Source organism: Somniosus microcephalus, chromosome 1 (assembly GCF_052327205.1).
Source record: "Somniosus microcephalus isolate GS21.2 chromosome 1, FLI_Smic_1.0, whole genome shotgun sequence".
NCBI lineage: Eukaryota > Metazoa > Chordata > Chondrichthyes > Squaliformes > Somniosidae > Somniosus > Somniosus microcephalus.
In genome coordinates, this window is record NC_140987.1 from 55521082 (window position 1) to 55540021 (window position 18940).

An 18940-nucleotide genomic window follows, 5' to 3' on the forward strand; every position below is an offset into this window, starting at 1 on the left:
AAATATGTGTTCCGAGTTGAAGAGGGCACTGGGCCCTTAAAATCGATGCTAAGTCGTTGCATCGGTTGGGTTGCATGTATGAGTATACCATCTGAGGGGCGGAAGAACTGAGGTTTTAATTCCGCACAAAGCCGGCATTCTGAGCATATTTTCTTTACATCTCCAGTAGAAAAAGGGAGATTCCGTGATCGTACGAAATGTAGCATGCGCGTAATGCCAGGATGACACAAACCATTGTGGACATCCATGAGAGTGGAGGATGACATAGTGGAGCAGAATCCCCGTGTGAGGGTGTCCGGGGCCACATTCTCCTTGCCAGGCCGATAGAGAATGGTATAACCAAAAGAGGCCAGTTCCATCCTCCAAAGTTGTATTTTATTATTCTTAATTTTGGTTCGTTTTCGATTATCGAGCATGAAGGCGACTGATCGTTGGTCCGTGATCAATGTAAAGTGCTGGCGAGCTAGAAAATGGTTCCACTTCCGTACTGCCTCTATGATGGCTGTGGCTTCTTTCTCAACCGGAGGATAATGTAGCTCGGCACCTTGTAAGGTCCTGGACATAAATGCTACAGGACGACCTTCCTGATTCAGAGTAGCCGAGATCGCCACCTCCGAGGCATCACATTCAACCACGAAAGGGAGATTCTCATTAATGGAGTGAAGAGCCGCTTTCTCCAACTGTTTTTTGAGAAGGTTAAAGGCTGCAACAGCCGCTGTTCCCAGTGGAAATGATCTAGCATGCAGCAAGGGTTGGATTTTGTCCGAAAAATGAGGAATCCATTTAGCGTAGTATGCAAACAGACCGAGAGCCCGACGTAAAGAAGCCGGATTCTTAGGTGACGGGAGCTCTTGGAGCGGGCGAAGTCTTTCTGGGTCTGGCTTAATGATACCATTGCCTACGCAGTAGCCAAGGATGTTGATGGTCGGTTGCGACTCAACAGATTTGGATTCATTCAGGGTCAAATTACGGCGATGGAGGGCGTCCCGAAATTTTTGGAGGTTGGAGTCGTGTTCCTGTTGATCGTGACCTGCAATGGTAATGTTATCAAGATAGGGAAAAGTGTCCCTTAGGTTTTCCTGCTTAACCAGGCCATCCATTGCCCGTTGAAAGACAGCCACTCCATTAGTAACCCCGAATGGGAGGCGACGAAATTGGTACAGCCGTCCATTAGCCTCAAAGGCTGTGTACTGCTTATCTGAGACCTTCAAGGGTAACTGATGATAGGCACTTTTTAAATCGTAAGTTGAGAACACTTTGTATTTGGCCAGTTTATTAACCATATCATCAATGCGTGGCAATGGGTAGGCGTCCAAGTCGGTATATTGATTGATGGTTTGCGAATAATCGATGCATAGTCGCTGTTGGTGAGGTTTTAGAGGGTTCTTGACAATGACGACTTGAGCCCGCCAGGGCGACGAACATGGTTCAATGATATCCTCTGCTAGAAGTCGAGAGATTTCAGCCGCAATAAAAGATTGGTCTTCCTGATTAAAGCGCCGCGATTTCGTTATTATCGGTTGGCATTGAGGCGGAATACTGGCAAATAATGAGGGTTCATCAAGTGAAGCTGCTGATAATGCACAAAATGGTAATTTAGACGGTATATTAGAAATAGTAAGTCCGGGTTTGGATCCACCAAACTCAATGGTGAGTTTCTTATGCTGTTTTTGGAAGTCCAGCCCTAAGAGGAGATCACTACATAAGCCTTTGAGCACCGAAAGTCGGGTGGAGGGATACATACGACCATGAAGTGTCATATCAACAACACAAAAGCCGGAGATTCTGGTATTAAGTGATGACTGGGCCATCGCAATTGCCTGGTCCGATGGGAAGACATGTAGTTTCAATTTCGCAACAATCTGTTCCTTAATGAAACTATCAGTACTTCCTGAGTCAATTAAGGCATCTAAGGTATGCCCTTTAATTGAAATTTTTGTGGCTGCATGAGACAGGTCTGTGGGCAAGCAGCTGTAATTGGTGTCGTTGCACAGAGAGTGGCTAAAACTCTCGGTGTGCTTCTTCGGGAGAGAGCTCGAGAGGAAGCTTGATAGGTCCTAGCTGGAGCATCTTGATAGGCCCTAATTGGGGCAGTTCGGTAGGCCTTAGCTGGATTGGCCCTCGTAGAGGCCCTTGATAGGCAAACTTTAGCAAAGTGTCCTTTTTTCCCGCAATAACAGCAGATTGCATTGCGAGCAGGGCAGGTTTTCCTAGGGTGAAAAGCATCTCCACAAAAGAAGCATTCCTTCCTAGATTGCCAAGAGGCTGCTAAAGTGGGGTCGTCCTCCTCTTCTTCATCAGAATTATCAGAATTAGATTCCCCCATGATAGGGTTCACCTGAGACCGCTTGAATTGTCTGGTTGCAGCTACAGCAGCAGATCGAGATCTGGGCAGCTGATAGAGGTCTGCATTTCTCTTTGCCAAATCCAGTGAACAAGCTAGGTCAAAAGCTTTTTGTAGCTCAAGTGTTTTACTTTCTAGTAGACGCTGGCGTATAAATGGAGAGGCAATCCCGCAGATGAAAGCATCACGAATCATTTCTTGGCGGTACAGCTCAGCTGAGGCTGCCTGAAAGTTACAATCTACGCTGAGCCTGCGAAGTTCTTGCAGGAATTCGTCAATTGATTCCCCTGGCCCTTGTCGGGCTGTGGCCAGTAGATGTCTAGCATAGACCTCATTTGGGGTCTTCGCATACAGTTTCTTAAGTGCCCGAATCACCTCTTCGTAATTATCCCATTCATCAACATATTCGAACACTTTTGGGGTCACATAATTGACAAGTATCTTCAATTTAGCAGGAGCATCCGCTTTACATTCATCCAGAAAATTCTCAAAAGTACGATACCAATGCTTCCATACCCTGCCAGCTGCTGGTGTATTCGGGTCCAAGTCCAGACGAATAGGTCTAAGGATTTTCTCCATGATGGGTGGTTCCCTGGATCCTTAACTTCCGAGTTTGTCTGAAGGTCTAGTATTTGTCAGTGTAAATACTAAGTTACTTAAATTGATGTAAGAAAAAGGAGACTTACCATCAAGTAACTTTAAAGTAAGCTTTAAGTAACTTATAAACACACTATATACACAAGAGAGGTCTTTACCATGCCTCTGGTAGAAGCCTCTTACAATACTGAACAGACCAGTATTTATACCAGTCCAACAGGAAGTGACATATGACAGGAAGTGAGGTATGTACACAGTTCATAGTTCATAGTTCACAGGAAGTGATGACATAACTTCCCGGAAGTTATCATTTTTATCACAACCCCGATGGACTAAATCTAAAGAAGGGGTGAATGTAATGAAATCTGTTTGTCTTGCCTGTATTCGTTTTGCACTCATGTATATTACCCTCCCCCCACACTGTGTATAGTTTCACTTCCTCTTTCCTGACTAACCTGGAAGGTTCCAGGTCTTGGCTCTTGGCTCCGCCCCTGACTTCTCTTACATAAAGATCCCAGGATCTGTATGACTCATTCCTGTGAGCCAGTCGGTGTGTTGAGATGTTAGCTCTGATCTTAGTGATTAAAAGCCAACTTGTTTAAGTTAATAACTTCTAGTTTTGTGGTTATTGAAGGCACATCAGACCGCAAGGACGTCCGCATCACACGCGCCATGACAGGAGCTGACGACTGCTGGACAGACCACCGCCTAATCCGCTCTGTCATCTCCATCAATGCAGCCCCAAAACAGCGGCGGCAACAGAAACAATGCCGCAGGAAAATTAACGCTGGAGAACTCAAAGACCCCGCTAAGAAAGCTCTATTCAGCCTGCGCCTCACAAACAACCTGACGACTCCCAGTGATTCCGAGACACAGAGTGTCAACAGCGCCTTGTCTGCACTCAAGGCCTCCATAATCAGCGCCTGTGAAGAGACGCTCGGTCACTCGACCAGTAAACACCAAGACTGGTTCGACAAGAACGACCAGGAGATCCAGGAGCTAATAAGCCGCAAGCGCAAGGTATTCCTGATCTGGAAACAGCAACATAACTCGAGAGCAAGAAAGCAGCTCTACAGACGCCTGAAGGCCGAGGTCCAACAAAAAACTCGCGACCTAAAGAACAGATGGTGGGTGGAGAAAGCGCAGGAGATCCAGCAGCTAGCTGACAACCACGACGTGCATGGATTCTTTAGCGCAGTCAAGACCATCTATGGCCCAAGCACCCAAGGCCCTTCCCCACTGCAGGCCAAGAACAGAGAGGTACTCATCAAGGACAGAGAGGCAGTCAGTGCCCGCTGGAAGGAGCACTTTGAAGATCTCCTTAGCCACGACTCTGTCTTCGACACGAGTGTCCTCCACTCCATCCCGCAGCATGCTGCCTGCCACCATCTCAGCACAACCCCAGCCCGGCATGAGGTTGAAAAGGCCATCCGACAGCTGAAGAACAACAATGCCTCAGGAACAGATGGAATCCCTGCCGAGGCACTAAAGCATGGCGGAGAAGCACTACTGGCACGAATTCATGAACTCATTTCTCTTATCTGGAAGGAGGAGAGCATGCCAGGGGATCTCAGAGACGCCGTAATTGTGACCATCTTCAAGAAAGGTGACAAGTCCGATAGCGGTAATTATAGAGGAGTTTCCCTGCTGTCTGCCACAGGGAAAGTCATCACAAGAATTCTCCTCAATCGCCTTCTCCCAGTGGCCGAAGAGCTCCTCCCAGAGTCGCAATGCGGAATCTGCCCACTAAGGGGCACAATGGACATAATCTTCACCGCACGTCAATTACAAGAGAAATGCAGGGAACAGCACCAACCGCTGTACATGGCCTTCTTTGACTTCACAAAGGCCTTCGACACTGTCAACCATGAGGGAATATGGAGTATCCTCCTCAAATTCGGCTGCCCTCAAAAGTTTGTCACCATCCTCCTCCTGCTTCACGATGACATGCAAGCCGTGATCCTGACCAACGGTTCCACCACAGACCCAATTCACGTACGGACCGGGGTTAATCAAGGCTGTGTCATCGCACCAACGCTCTTCTCGATCTTCCTTGCTGTAATGCTCCATCCCACCCTCAGTAAGCTCCCCGCTGGAGTGGAGCTAATTTAAAGAACAAACAGGAAACTGTTCAACCTCCGTTGCCTCCAGTCCAGATCAAAGGTCGTCCCATCCTTTGTCATTGAATTACAGTATGCAGACGACACTTGCGTCTGCGCACAGTCGGAGGTCGAACTCCAAACCATCGTTAACACCTTCACAGAAGCGTACGAGAGCATGGGACTTACACTAAACATTCGTAAGACAAAGGTCCTATACCAACCTGCCCCCACCACACTGTACTGCCCCTCGATTATCAAAATCCACAACAAGGCTTTGGACAACGTGGATCACTTTCCATACCTCGGGAGTTTACTGTCAACAAGGGTAGGCGTCAATGACGAAGTCCAACACCGCCTTCAGTGTGCCAGTGCAGCCTTCGGTCGCCTGAGGAAGAGAGTGTTTGAAGACCAGGACCTCAAACCCGGCACCAAGCTCATGGTCTACAGAGCAGTAGTAATACCTGCCCTCCTGTATGCCTCAGAGACATGGACCATGTACAGCAGGCACCTCAAAGCACTGGAGAGGTACCACCAATGCTGCCTCCGCAAGATCCTGCAAATCCATTGGCGGGATAGGCGCACCAACGTCAGTGTTCTCGCTCAGGCCAACATCCCCAGCATTGAAGCTTTGACCACGCTCAATGGACGGGTCACATTGTCCGCATGCCCGATACAAGACTCCCAAAACAAGCGCTCTACTCGGAGCTCCAACACGGCAAGAGAGCCCCAGCTGGGCAGAGGAAACGCTTCAAGGACACCCTCAAAGCCTCCTTGAAAAAGTGCAACATCTCCACCGACACCTGGGAATCCCTGGCCCAAGACCGCACAAAGTGGAGGTGAAGCCTCCGGGAAGGCGCCGAATGCCTCGAGTCTCTTTGGCGAGAGCAAATGGAAGCCAAGCGCAAACAGCAGAAGGAGCGCACGTCAACCCACCCACCCGCCCCTTCAACCACCGTCTGCCCCACCTGTGACAGAGACTGTAGGTCCCGCATTGGACTCATCAGTCACCTGAGAACTCATTTTTAATGTGGAAGCAAGTCATCCTCGGTTCCGAGGGACTGCCTAAGAAGAAGAGTTGAGGCGAATAGCATAGATGCATTTAAGGGGAATATAGGAACAGGAGCAGGCCATTCTGCACTTCGAGCCTGTACCACCATTCGATTAGATCATGGCTGATCTGTAGCTTAACTCCATCTACCTGTCTTGGTTCCGTAACCCTTAATACCAATTGTAGTGTATGTACCTTTAAGAGAGAACTACTTTTACAGCTCCTGTATACTGTAGTACCGGCAGTGACCACACCTGTCTATAAGCCTTGAGCATGCCTCTGTAGCCCCAGTCTTGAGACTACCCTACTCCAGTAAACACCTGTTGATTGTTAAGTTACAGCATCCGTGTAGTTATTTGAAAACATCATACTCTCAGAATCACGGATCTAACAGGGCGACGAGTGTCGATTCGAATCTACCTGCAACTCTGCATTTCCCTTCAAGGATTCGCTCCGGGAGGGCGGTGGAAGAAAGTCGAGGCCAGAAGCACGGGCGTCGACCACGAGCAACCGCCCAGTCGTCCGGCAGAGAGTGAACATCGCAGGGGAGGCTGTTGAGAGCCGGGCTTGGTTCCCCAGCCACGACGGTCCAGCAACAGACTGACAACAGGTACAGCGCAGACCCTTCCCGGACAGCGGCGGCTGGAGCCGACCGACGGCAGAGAAAAAGCCGAGCAGCGTCGACGGGGTAAGAGAGAGGGTGAAGCGCACAGGGCGCAGCCGGAGGTTCAAAACCGAGTGGCGTCGAGGAAAAACAAAACAGAGAGAGGGTAAAGCAGCAGCCGGGTTCAGGACCGAGCGGCGGAAACGGGAAAGGCGCACAGAAAAAAAACGCGCAGAGCACAGCCAGGGCTCAAGGGCTGAACAGTGTCCGCGGGGAGAAGAAGGGAGAGCGCGGGAGACGGCATTGAGCCGCGGAGAAGGAAGAGCGCGGGAGATGCCATTTTTAGAAGCCGCAGCGGAGAAGAAGGGCGAGCGCGGGAAGAAAGGAAAGCGCGGGAGACGCCATTTTGTGCCAGCGGAGAAGAAGGGAGAGCGCAGGAGACACCATTTTTGACAGTTAAATCACACCCAGGGATGCCGAAGAGTGGCAGTATCTCTACGTTCGACAATGAAGTCGAAGATTGGGTGACATATGTGGAACGTATTGAGGTGTACTGCAGGGCGAATGAAGTGCCAGATGCTAGGAAAGCACTGGTTTTGTTAAATTCCATGGGTGCAAAAACTTATGGCTTACTGCGAAATCTAATAACCCCAGAGAAGCCTGTGGATAAGAATTTCGAAAGCATAGTAGAAACCCTACAGGACCACTTAAACCCCACACCGCTGCTGATAGCAGAAAGATTTAAGTTCCACAAAAGGAACCAGCATAAAGACGAAAGTAATGCTGAGTACTTAACGGAACTGCGCAAGCTATCGAAACACTGCCAGTTTGGAGTGGGACTAGCAGATACGTTAAGGGACAAGTTTGTGTGTGGGCTTCAAAGTGAGGGAACCCAGAAACGGCTTCTAGCAGAAAAGGATCTTACGCTGGACAAGGCTTTCAGTATGGCAGTATCACACGAAGCAGCCGCAAGGGGCGCTGCAGAGATACAATGGAGACCGCAAGAATATGGCACCAATGAAATGTCATATGGAACAGGGAAGTGTTATCGCTGCGGCAGAACAACACACGATCAGAAGGATTGTTGGTTCAAGGACCAAGTGTGCAGACAGTGTGGAAAAGCAGGACACATAGCAAGAGTCTGCAGGTCAGGGAAGAAAACCAACAGCAAGAAATCTCCACAGGAGAAGTACAAAAAGGTACATAAGGTGATGGACAGTAGTTCAGACGAAATGAAAAGTGATACAGACTCCGGAAGCAAGGAGCTGGGTTGTCTGAAACTACATAAGGTAACTAAAATGGAGGATCATCAGGCTATCTGGGTTACACTCAAGATAGACGGAGTCCAAGTGAAAATGGAATTGGACACAGGATCAGCCCTAACAGTCATAAACCAAAGGGACTACAAGCGGCTATTTTCACACATACCCTTGAAAGCTACAGAGATTGTCTTGAAGACGTACACGGGGCAAAAAGTCTACCCCAAAGGAAAAATAAGGGTGAAAGTGATATACAAATGCCAGGAAATACCTAAAATGGACCTATATGTATTGCCAGATGGAGGACCACCACTACTAGGACGTGAATGGATCCGGAAGATACAATTAGATTGGCATTCCATACAGGCACTGAAGGTTGAGGCCAAAAAGGATGACGACGTCACACCTGGACGACTGTCAAAAATGCTAACTGACGCAAAAGAAGTGTTCCAGGAGGGACTCGGAACACTAAAAGGCATAACAGCAACGATTAAAATAGAGGAAAATGCAAGCCCAAAGTTTCTTAAGGCCAGACCAGTGCCTTATGCGATCAGACCAGCCGTCGAAGCAGAGCTGGAAGGGTTGGAACGTTCAGGAGTACTGTCCAAAGTAGACTGGAGCGAGTGGGCTACACCCATCGTTCCTGTAATGAAGAGGTCGTTGAGTAATACGCCTGGGGAACCAAAGAAGGTCCGCATCTGTGGGGATTTTAAGGTAACAGTGAACCCAGTCCTTCACACGGTACAATATCCGCTTCCACGAATTGAGGATATTTTCGCCTCGCTATCTGGAGGTAAACGCTTCACCAAAATTGATCTAGCCCAGGCGTACTTGCAAATGGAGGTAGAAGAAGCCTCGAAACAATACCTCTCGATCAACACTCATAAAGGTCTCTACCAATACAACCGGCTGGTGTTCGGGGTAGCATCAGCTCCGGCTATTTGGCAAAGGGCGATGGATCAAGTCCTGCAAGGGATTCCAGGGACCCAGTGTTATTTGGACGACATCCTGGTCACGGGCGAAAATGACAGTGATCACCTCGCCAACCTGGAGAAGGTGCTCACTAGATTAAAGGAATATGGGCTACGAGCTAATCGCCACAAGTGCGAGTTTTTCCAGAAGCAGATCTCGTATTGTGGCCATGTTATCGATGAAGAGGGGTTACATAAGTCCCCTGAAAAGATTGAGGCAGTAGTCAAGGCTCCAGCACCGGAAAATGTGTCACAACTGAGGTCGTTCCTCGGGCTGGTAAACTACTACCATAAGTTCTTACCAAATTTGTCTATGGTATTACACCCACTGAACACCCTACTGCAAACAGGGCTACCATGGAAGTGGAATGACGAACGTAAACGAGCTTTCCAGAAGTGCAAAGAATTGATCACATCAAAAGAGGTGTTGGCCCATTTCCACCCAGCACTACCATTTCGTTTGGCATGTGATGCATCACCCTATGGTATTGGAGCGGTGCTGTCGCACAAATTCCCAGACGGGTTGGAGAGGCCAGTAGCCTTTGCGTCTCGGTCACTAACCTCAGCCGAGCGCAACTACGCCCAGATTGACAGGGAGGCCCTCAGCCGAGTATGGGGAGTAAAAAAATTCAACTACTATCTGCATGGGCAGAAGTTCACCTTGCTGACTGACCACCAACCACTTGTCTCCATCTTTAATCCAAAGAAGGGCGTTCTGGTGATGACTGCACAACGGTTACAAAGATGGTCCCTTTTTCTAGGGGCGAACCAATATGAAATAGAATATAAAGGCACGAAACAGCATGGAAACGCTGATGGGCTATCACGCCTGCCACTGCCTACTGTAGAGGAAGCACCAGCAGTGGACCCTATCGAGATATTTTATTCGTCAATAATTGAACGATTGCCAGTAACTAACGCGGATATAGAGAAGGAGACCCGCAATGATCCGACACTGTCTCGGGTATATGATTTGACGGTGAGGGGATGGCCAACACACGGCGACTCACTGTTGCCAGCATTCTCATCCAGAAGAGAACAGCTGTCAGTATGCCAGGGGACAGTGATGTGTGGATCCCGAGTGGTGATTCCACCCAAGTTAAGGGGCTAAATGAGCTTCATGAAGGTCATCTGGGAGGGGTGAAAATGAAAAGCCTTGCTAGGGCTTATGTGTGGTGGCCGGGGATCGATCAACAAATCGAGGACCTAACCAAGAGCTGCTCAGGATGCCAGAAGGTCCAAAATGCACCACCACATGCCCCTCTACACCCATGGGAGTGGCCCTCCTCTCCATGGCAACGGGTGCATATTGATTTTGCTGGTCCATTCATGGACTCAATGTTCTTAATAGCAGTGGATGCTCACTTGAAATGGCCTGAGGTGATAAAAATGTCCTCAACCACCACAGAGAAAACGATTGCAATCCTACGGACCATATTTGCCAGGAACGGCTTGCCAGAGCAGATTTGCTCTGATAATGGACCACAGTTTGTGTCCGAAGAGTTTCGGAAATTTATGAGAAGGAATGGGGTAAGGCATTACACATCCGCCCCGTATCATCTAGCCACAAATGGATTGGCTGAGAGGTTCGTACAAACCTTTAAAAAGGCGATAAAGGCCACGTGCAACGATGAAATTCCACTACAGCATAAGGTGGACAATTTCCTATTAGCCTACAGAAATGCGACACATGCAGTTACCAACCAGACCCCGGCCATGATGTTCTTTAACCGAAGGTTGAGATCTCGTCTGGATTTGCTCAGACCCAATGTGCGAAGAAATGTTGAGGATAAACAATTCCAGCACATCAATGAGAAGCCAACAAGGAGCTTCAATGTAGGACAACCAGTCTTGGCCCGTGACTACCGAACAGAGAAATGGCAACCCGGAACGATATGCACAAGGCAGGGGCCATTAATGTACACAGTGGATGTCGGGGAGAACATTGTGAGACGCCACGTCGATCAGATCTTAGCGTCACAGGAACGAGTCAACCCCATGTCTCGAGTACCTGGGGATGAACCCGACATACCGGTAGCATCTACCTCAGAACCAGTAGCAGTGGAAACTGATTAACTAACCGACGAAAAGGGGCCAGAATCGCCTCCGCACCAAGAAGAAGAACCTCAGGGAAGGCACTATCCAGAAAGGATCAGGAAGCCGCCCCAAAGACTGAATCTATAAATGGACTATTTTTGTTCAATAAATAAATAAATAATTCAACTTTATTGTCATTGCACAAGTACATGAACAACGAAATGTGATCTTGCAAGCTCCCATGAGTCCAGTACAAATAACATTAACATTAAACGTAAATAGCACCGTCCTGGGAGAAGCAAAGCCGCTGCGTCTGTGCGCGCCGCCATTCCATTTCCACCATTCCTCCTATCTTCAGCCCAATGCCCGGGCCTGCTCACCAGCCGCCCCTCCCGGGGCTCCTTCTGTGACCTTCTCACCAACTGCCCCTCCTTGGGGCTCTTTCCGTGACCTTCTGCACCTGGTCTTCCCTGATGGTCACCCCTCCAGGTACTAACCAGGCCTGGCTCTGCTTAGCTTCCAAGCCTTAGCCAGTGACCCTGTCCCTAGTCCCAGGAACAGGGCTTAATGTGCATGTTAAAGTGTTAATTGTTATCTGAATATTATGGGTACTGCTAATCTAAAAGGGGAGGAATTGTAGTGTATGTACCTTTAAGAGAGAACTACTTTTACAGCTCCTGTATACTGTAGTACCGGCAGTGACCACCTGTATATAAGCCTTGAGCATGCCTCTGTACCCCCAGTCTTGAGACTACCCTACTCCAGTAAACACCTGTTGATTGTTGTTACAGCATCCGTGTAGTTATTTGAAAACATCATACTCTCAGAATCACGGATCTAACACCCTTGCCTAACAAAAATCTAGCAATCTCAGATCCGAAATTTTCAATTGACCCCAGGCTCAACAGCTTTTTGGTGGAGAGAGTTCCAGATTTCCAGCTACGCAGCTAAACACATGAGGGAGAAAGGAATGGAAGGATATGTTTATTTTATTCGCTTATGGGATCTGGGCATCGCTGGCAAGGCCAGCATTTATTGCCCATCCCTAGTTGCCCTTGAGAAGGTGGTGGTGAGCCGCCTTCTTGAACCGCTGCAGTCCGTGTGGTGAACGTACTCCCACAGTGCTGTTAGGTCGGGAGTTCCAGGATTTTGACCCAGCGACGATGAAGGATCGGCGATATACTTCCAAGTCAGGATGGTGTGTGACTTGGAGGGGAACTTGGAGGTGATGGTGTTTCCATGTGCCTGCTGCCCTTGTCCTTCTAGGTGGAAGAGGTCGCGAGTTTGGGAGGTGCTGCCGAAGAAGCCTTGGTGAGTTGCTGCAGTGCATCTTGTAGATGGTACACAGTGCAGCCACAGTACGCCGGTGGTAGAAGGCGTGAATGTTTAAGGTGGTAGATGGGGTGCCATGGTTAGATGAAGTAGGGTGGGAGGAGGCTCGTGTGGAGCATAAACACCGGCATAGACCAGCTCGGCTGAATGGCCTGTTTCTGTACTGTAGATTCTATATAAAAACACCAACTCAATCCAAGCAAGAGCAGTCAACTAACTCGCAAACCTGACTTGATCCGGAACAAGTGAATACATAAAATTTCTGCAGGGTGCCATTACACTCAACAGCTGCATTGCAAAATCGTGTGCACATTATGGGGAGAAGACTGGGTTTATTGCATGACAGTGTGATTGCGCCTACTGCACAAAGTCGTAAAATAAGCTGCAAGCAAACTGCACTCATTAAAAACTATTAGCTCTCCACTGCTGATTAGACGAATACATTGAATTTGTTGCTTAGTAGTGCTCACTTAAAACCCACCTCATGCCACACTGCCTGCTGTGAGATTCCTGCAATAATTTTCCGTCCATAGTATTTTTTTCTGACTCTGTACTACAGCCTACCTGGACAGCCCACCCCCCAATACTTGGGTATCAGTGGGTTATATTAAAGTTTGGTAATATCTGTTGGAAATGGGTTGTGTGAATTTAGAATTGTCTTACTTAATATATAGTCCAACATCTCATTTTCTCCCATTCATAACTGACAGCGCAAAAGGTTCCACATTTATCTGTTTGCCATACCCGAGTACTATAATTCACCACTCGACCAAGTATGGCACCGAGTCTCAGCAAACAGATTAATGGGGGTCATAGGGAAAATGCTCCTTTAGCCGGAGTCATACCCGGCACACAGGAGGATGCTTTTGGCTATCAATGACCAATCAATGCAGCCCCAGAAATTTCACTGCAGCAATTCCTCAGAGAAGTGCCCTCAACCCAAACATCTTCAGCTACTCCATCAATTATCTTCCTTCTGTTATAAGGTCAGGAGTAGAGCAATTTGCTGATGATTCCACAGTGGTCAGCTCCATTCACAAATCCTCAACTAATGAAGCAGCCCATGCAGGTTTACAGCAGGACTCGGACAAAATTCTGGCTTGTGCTAACAAGCAGCAGGTAACATTTGGGCCACATAAAAGCCAGGTAATGCCCATTTTGAACAAGAGAAAGCCCACCCAGCTCCTCTTGACCTTCAGTGGCACCACCATTTCTACAGCCCTGCCATCAATATTTTAGGGAATCACCACTGACCAGAAGTTTAGCCATATAAATACTGTGGCTACAAGAGCAGGGCAGAGGCGGGGTACTGTGCAACGAGTGACTCACCTTTTGACCCTGCAAAGCCTCTCCACCATCTACAAGGCTTAAGTTAGGATTGTGATGGAATACTCACCACTTACCTGGATGGCGCTGCTACAACAACATTCAAACAACTCAACACCATCCAGGACAAAGGAGTCGGCTCGGTCAACGCCCTTGACACTGGACTCAGAATCCACCCCTTCCACGACCAACACTCCAGTCAGTACATACTATATATAGGATGCAGTGCAGTAACTCACCAAGCTTACTTTGACAGAACTTCCTAGCCCCACAACCTCTATTCCCAAGAAGGTCAAGAGCAACAATACCATGGGAATGCCATCACCTCCAAGAACCCCGCCAACTGATACACTACCCTGACTTGGATATACGCTCCCCTCCTTCCTCATTGCTGGGTTAAAATCCTGGAATTCCCTACCTATGACCAAGGAATGCAGTGGTTCAAGGAGGAAGCCCGTCATCATCTTCTCAGGGCAAGTCGGGATGGAAAATAAATGCTGCATTGCCTCATTCAGTGAATAAATGAAAAACAGACCACCACAGACCCAGATTCAATACCTCATTCAAACAAAAGCAAAATACTGCGGATGCTGTAAATCTGAAATACAAACAGAAAATGCTGGAAACACCCAGGGCCAGGCAGCATCTGTGGAGAGAGAAACAAGAGCTAACGTTTCAGGCCGATGATCTTTCGTCAGGTATTGCTAAGTTACCTGATCTCAACTTCTCTGATTACTATCACATAACTGGCTGTAAAAAAAACCATGCACAGTCGTGGAAGAATCGTGTCTAATGTGCCGCCGTATTTATTTATAGACGTATAAAAGTTCCATCACCGAATTCACTTTTACAAACCATACAACAAGGATGAGCCATTTAACAACGTATCTCCAAACAATTCGATATTTAAAGTTTTGATTTACAGAATATGTGGGGCAGAACCCCCTCCCCGCCCCACGATATAACTAAATTAAAATGGGAGATGAAATCTTGCTTGGACGCAATGACACACATTCAAGTCAAGACCAATGCAGATTTTTTTTGTAGATTTATGTTTGTACGTCTAAGGAGCTTGTGCAGACTGCAGACAGGAAAGTATTCAGGAAGGAAGGGTTGCACCAAAGTCTCTGTTGTGAAGACAGGTTCTGATAATGCGATGTAGTAGCGGAAGAAACCGGAACAGCGTTGTTTCAAAGCAGTTGCCTCATGAATTGTGATGCACCAAGCTTTGGATGCTTACGGTTTCCATTTCTGAAGGGAAAAAAAATAACATAACATCCCCATACTGTGACACTGTACTACGGGGAATCACAAAACAGTTTATACAAGGAGATGATAAAGACTTTTGAAACGTTTTGAATTCCAAGCAACATTGCTTTAACGCACGTTGTTCACGCTTCACCATAAAGCAGATGAGAATTCATTCGACATGAATTAATTAGAAATGTGATTTCCTTGACTCAATCTAACTTTGTATATATTAAAATTTTGTTCTCACAAATAATAAGCATGAAACAAAAAAAATGGATACACGGTCGATCAGTCAGCATCTGCGGCGAGAACAAATAAATACAGCTCTTTATCAGAACTCTGCTGACCAACCTACTGTGTTTCAAGTATTTTCTATTTCTGTTTAATAGATATTCTACTTTTTTGCATATTAGAAAATTTAAACGACCAATAATGAAATTGCAGACTTCTAACAGAACCGACATCAGCAAAACTTAGCTATCTCTTACCCTTTGTTCACTGCAGTTGTGAAAAACATTTCGCACCTTCCTATTTCAAGAGGACGCATCAAGTTCGACTATAAACGTGAATTACTTCACTTGGTAACAGTATAGCAAACCGGAATGTAGTAGCCGAGTCCGAACAAATGCATGTGAATCTGATCAAAGCAGAATGGCGATCAGTCCGCTCGACCACAAGTTCGAATCCGTGTGTGCCAAAACAAAATGAGTTCTAAACCGGTCACCATCTCCTCAGCTGATCACCCAACGTGTCTTGCTTCAGATGAAACAATGGCATCTCTTACTTGTATTGGCAAACCGAAACCCAACATCATCTCCAGCCTCCCCCCCCCCCCCAAGCAAACCGAAACCCAACATCATTCCCCCGCCCCTCCTCCCTCCCTCCCCAGAACATTTCTACGAAAGTAAATGGGCTTTGCATCTCAGTCTGGTTTGGAAATTCATTCACCGTGACATTGTAGCTGGCGAGATTGGGAAAGGCACAAGGAAGTGACTGGCCATGGCTCTCCCTTGCCGAATTGCAAAGCATCAAGCCTTCCTTGCGCGAGTTAGCAGAACTCCCCGCCAAAAAAAATAAATAAACGCAATCAAAATGAAACTTCACAGCAGAAGAGTGCAAGGAAGTCCCTGTCCACGGGCAGCACTTGATTGGGGGGCTGGGGGATGATTGACAGCGGAGTGCCGGCGGCGGCCTGTGGCTGCGGGAAGTGTCAATCAAGGCGCCGCGCGCTGGTTACTTTGTGGCCGCTGGAGAAAGTTGGCGCTGCTGCTTCCTCCAGTCGGTGCATCTCCCTCTCTTTCTCTGTGTGTGTGCGCTTCACTTTTCTCTGCTCACCCCCCCCCCGCAAACATCTCCTCGGTCAGTCTGCTGGCTGTCTGAGGACGCAGCGGTTGGTAGTGGCTGCTTTCTTCCCCCCCCCCCCGCCTACTACTTATTTTCCCGAGGAGGCTCTGGGGAGTTGCGCAAATCTGTTTGCAGCGATGTACTGCTGATACTGTCTGCATCGCTGCCAGAGAGAGAGAGAGAGAGAGAGATTGGAGAAATTAATTTCGGATGGATTTGGGTGCGGCAATTCTTTACTCTGCTACTGTAAGAAAGGAGGGTTATTAAAAAGAGCTCCGTGTGTGTGTGTATGTGTGTGGTGGGGAAGAACCACAACAGCTCCTTCCTGAAGGTGAAACTACAATAGGGGGACATTTTTTCCCCCGGTTGTTGCAGTCTTTTTGACTTCTTGCGCGCTGGGAATGCTGTGGATTCGCCGCGGTTTCCTGCTTTGAAAGGGAACAGCCGGCAGACTTGGTACTCTTTCCCCCTCCACCACCTCCTGTCGTGTTTTACTCCATTTTAAATTATTTTTTTTTGTGTGCACGAAGAGCAGAGCCTTTAAATTCAGCGAAGGAACCGGAAAGTTACTTTTAAGCCGACCAAAAAGGACTTGGTTACATCATAGTGTGGAAGGAGGTGGAGGGGAAAGAAAGCCAACAAAAAAACTTGGAAACTTCGGCCCACAAAGACATGGCGAAGATTTAATTGGACTCGCTGACTCCGCCGTGACAGAGCACACTTGGTTTCAGAGCTTGCGAGTATTTTTTTTAAATAGAATTGTTCTGTCGTTCCTTAAACTCCACCTAACCTCCCTCCTCGGACGGACCGACCTGTGTGGATTGTCAGTCGCTGTTTAAAGTTTCAAGCCGATGAAGAAGCGGACCGCCTGGCTCAGTGGCGAGTAAAGGTAAAATGGCTTGTGTTCGGAATTTGTTTTCGGCTTGGTTTCTTGCTCGCCTTCTGAGAAAGGGCCTAGCCCCTTCTCTGGCTGTTGGGACAACTTAATGAGCACATGATCAAAACCGGCTGAAACATGGCGATATAAATGAAAATAAGTGTTTATCTCGAAAGCAGGAAAGGAAGTTTTCGTTTTTTTTATATAGGTGCTTAAACCTGACCAGTTGAAGCTGTTCAAAGTCTAAACGTATCATACATACAGAGATCCCTTTGTTTAACTTCAGGGCCTGAACCGAAGCAGCTTATTGCATCAACACTGGTATGTTCACAGTAACGGTGTTAAAAGATAACTGCTGTATTTACTTACTCGGATAAATTGGCTTGGCATCAAAAAGACATCTAGCACATCGTTTGGATGACAGGAAGCAAATGTTAACGTGATTTCCCCCCCCCCCTTCTGACAAAAGCTTGACCTCGATTCCTACTCCTTCTGCCCCCCAAAAATCTAATGTTCAAAATATTCGTATGAAGTCAATTTGTCTCCACAGCAGAGTAAGTTTTTTTTAATAATTTTAATAGAGAAGTACTGCACAGGTAGATGTGCATGCACGCTTGTGTTGATTTCAAGGTTATGCATGTAGTTTGACACCAAAATTAAGTCACTGTCTGTCGTGGCTGTACTTTGAGCTAACACAAGGATGTATTTTTTTTTTTTAAGTGGTTTGTTTTGAGTTGCAGTTCCTTCGAGTTTTAACTGAGTCAATGCAGCCTTGTGGTTAATAACTCCCTGATGTGTGATGCTATCGATACTTCATTATAATAATGTATGTTTCTATTATGTTCATATGCAAAATTCCCAGAGATATGCTTTGCACACGTACTGTAATTAAATCTAGGACAAAGTTGCGTAAACACGTTGCTATGATTTGCCTTTCAGAATTATGACACTGGTCAGGGTGGGGGATTGGTGGGTTGCTTAGGACACTTCCCCCAAAAAAAATTAAAAATGCACAGCATACCTTACCGAATGCTATTGAAATGTATGACTTTTTTGGAAGATATAAAATGTTAAGGGCAAAACTAGTAGACTGGAACCTGATTTTTTTTTTCTTCAGATTTTACACCATTTAACCTCCTCTTCTATACAGCAAATATACAAAACAGTGTTTTTAAAAAAAGCATACACACAAGATACAGGGGTGTAGTTGTTTTATGTTTCTTTTTAAAATAGGTGATGCTCCGTGACTTGGGTTTGAATCTGGCAGAGGCGAACATCGTGAATGTATCTTTTCTTAAATGAATCTGAACTCTGCTCCTGCTGGTTATGGATCCACAGCACAAACTTGGGCTCTGGAATTTGCATTCTAGCTCAAATATCCATGTAAGAGTAGCCTTGCAGAACCTCTTTCTCTTGAAAACTGGGAGAGGCACAATTGTCCACGATTCAGTGCCTGTATCGACCAGTTGCATTGTAAAAGTTTTAAGTGTCTTCTAAGTATTTTTGAAGGAATTGCGCATCTTTTCGGGTATTATTTTGGGGGCTCTCGTGTGTTCCAAGAGCCATCTTGAACAATGATTTGGCTAATGGACGTGTTGGTAGGTGCCAGAGGATATTGATTTTAAAATAATTGGCAAAAGAACCAGCAGGGAGATCAGAGGGCTTTTTTTATGCGTGAGTTGTGATGATTTGAGATGCACTGCCTCTGAGGGTGGTGGAGGCAGGTTCAGTAGTAACTTTCAAGGTAATTGGGTATATTGAAAAGGAAAAATTTGCTGGGCTATGGAGAATGAGCAAGGGAGTGGGACTAATTAGATAGCTCTTTCAAATAGCAAACACAGGCATGAT

The 18940-nt window shown here is 47.0% G+C and overlaps 1 protein-coding gene and 1 long non-coding RNA gene across 4 annotated transcripts in view; one reads left to right on the top strand and one right to left on the bottom strand.

The window, feature by feature from the left end:
• Positions 1–14403: 14403 nt before the first annotated feature.
• On the bottom strand, positions 14404–16253 carry LOC147124093 (uncharacterized). The gene is made up of 2 exons (XR_015077540.1): positions 15360–16253; positions 14404–14871 (listed from the first exon to the last, which is right to left on the bottom strand). It is a non-coding gene; the product is annotated as an uncharacterized LOC147124093 (long non-coding RNA).
• The window catches only part of erbin (erbb2 interacting protein), a 244683-nt gene continuing 241954 nt past the window's right edge, over positions 16212–18940 (top strand). For all 3 annotated transcript variants that reach the window (XM_085981629.1, XM_085981638.1, XM_085981647.1), the window contains exon 1: positions 16212–17104. The gene's annotated coding sequence lies outside the window, so the exon portion shown is untranslated. The remainder of the gene's footprint in view (positions 17105–18940) is intronic.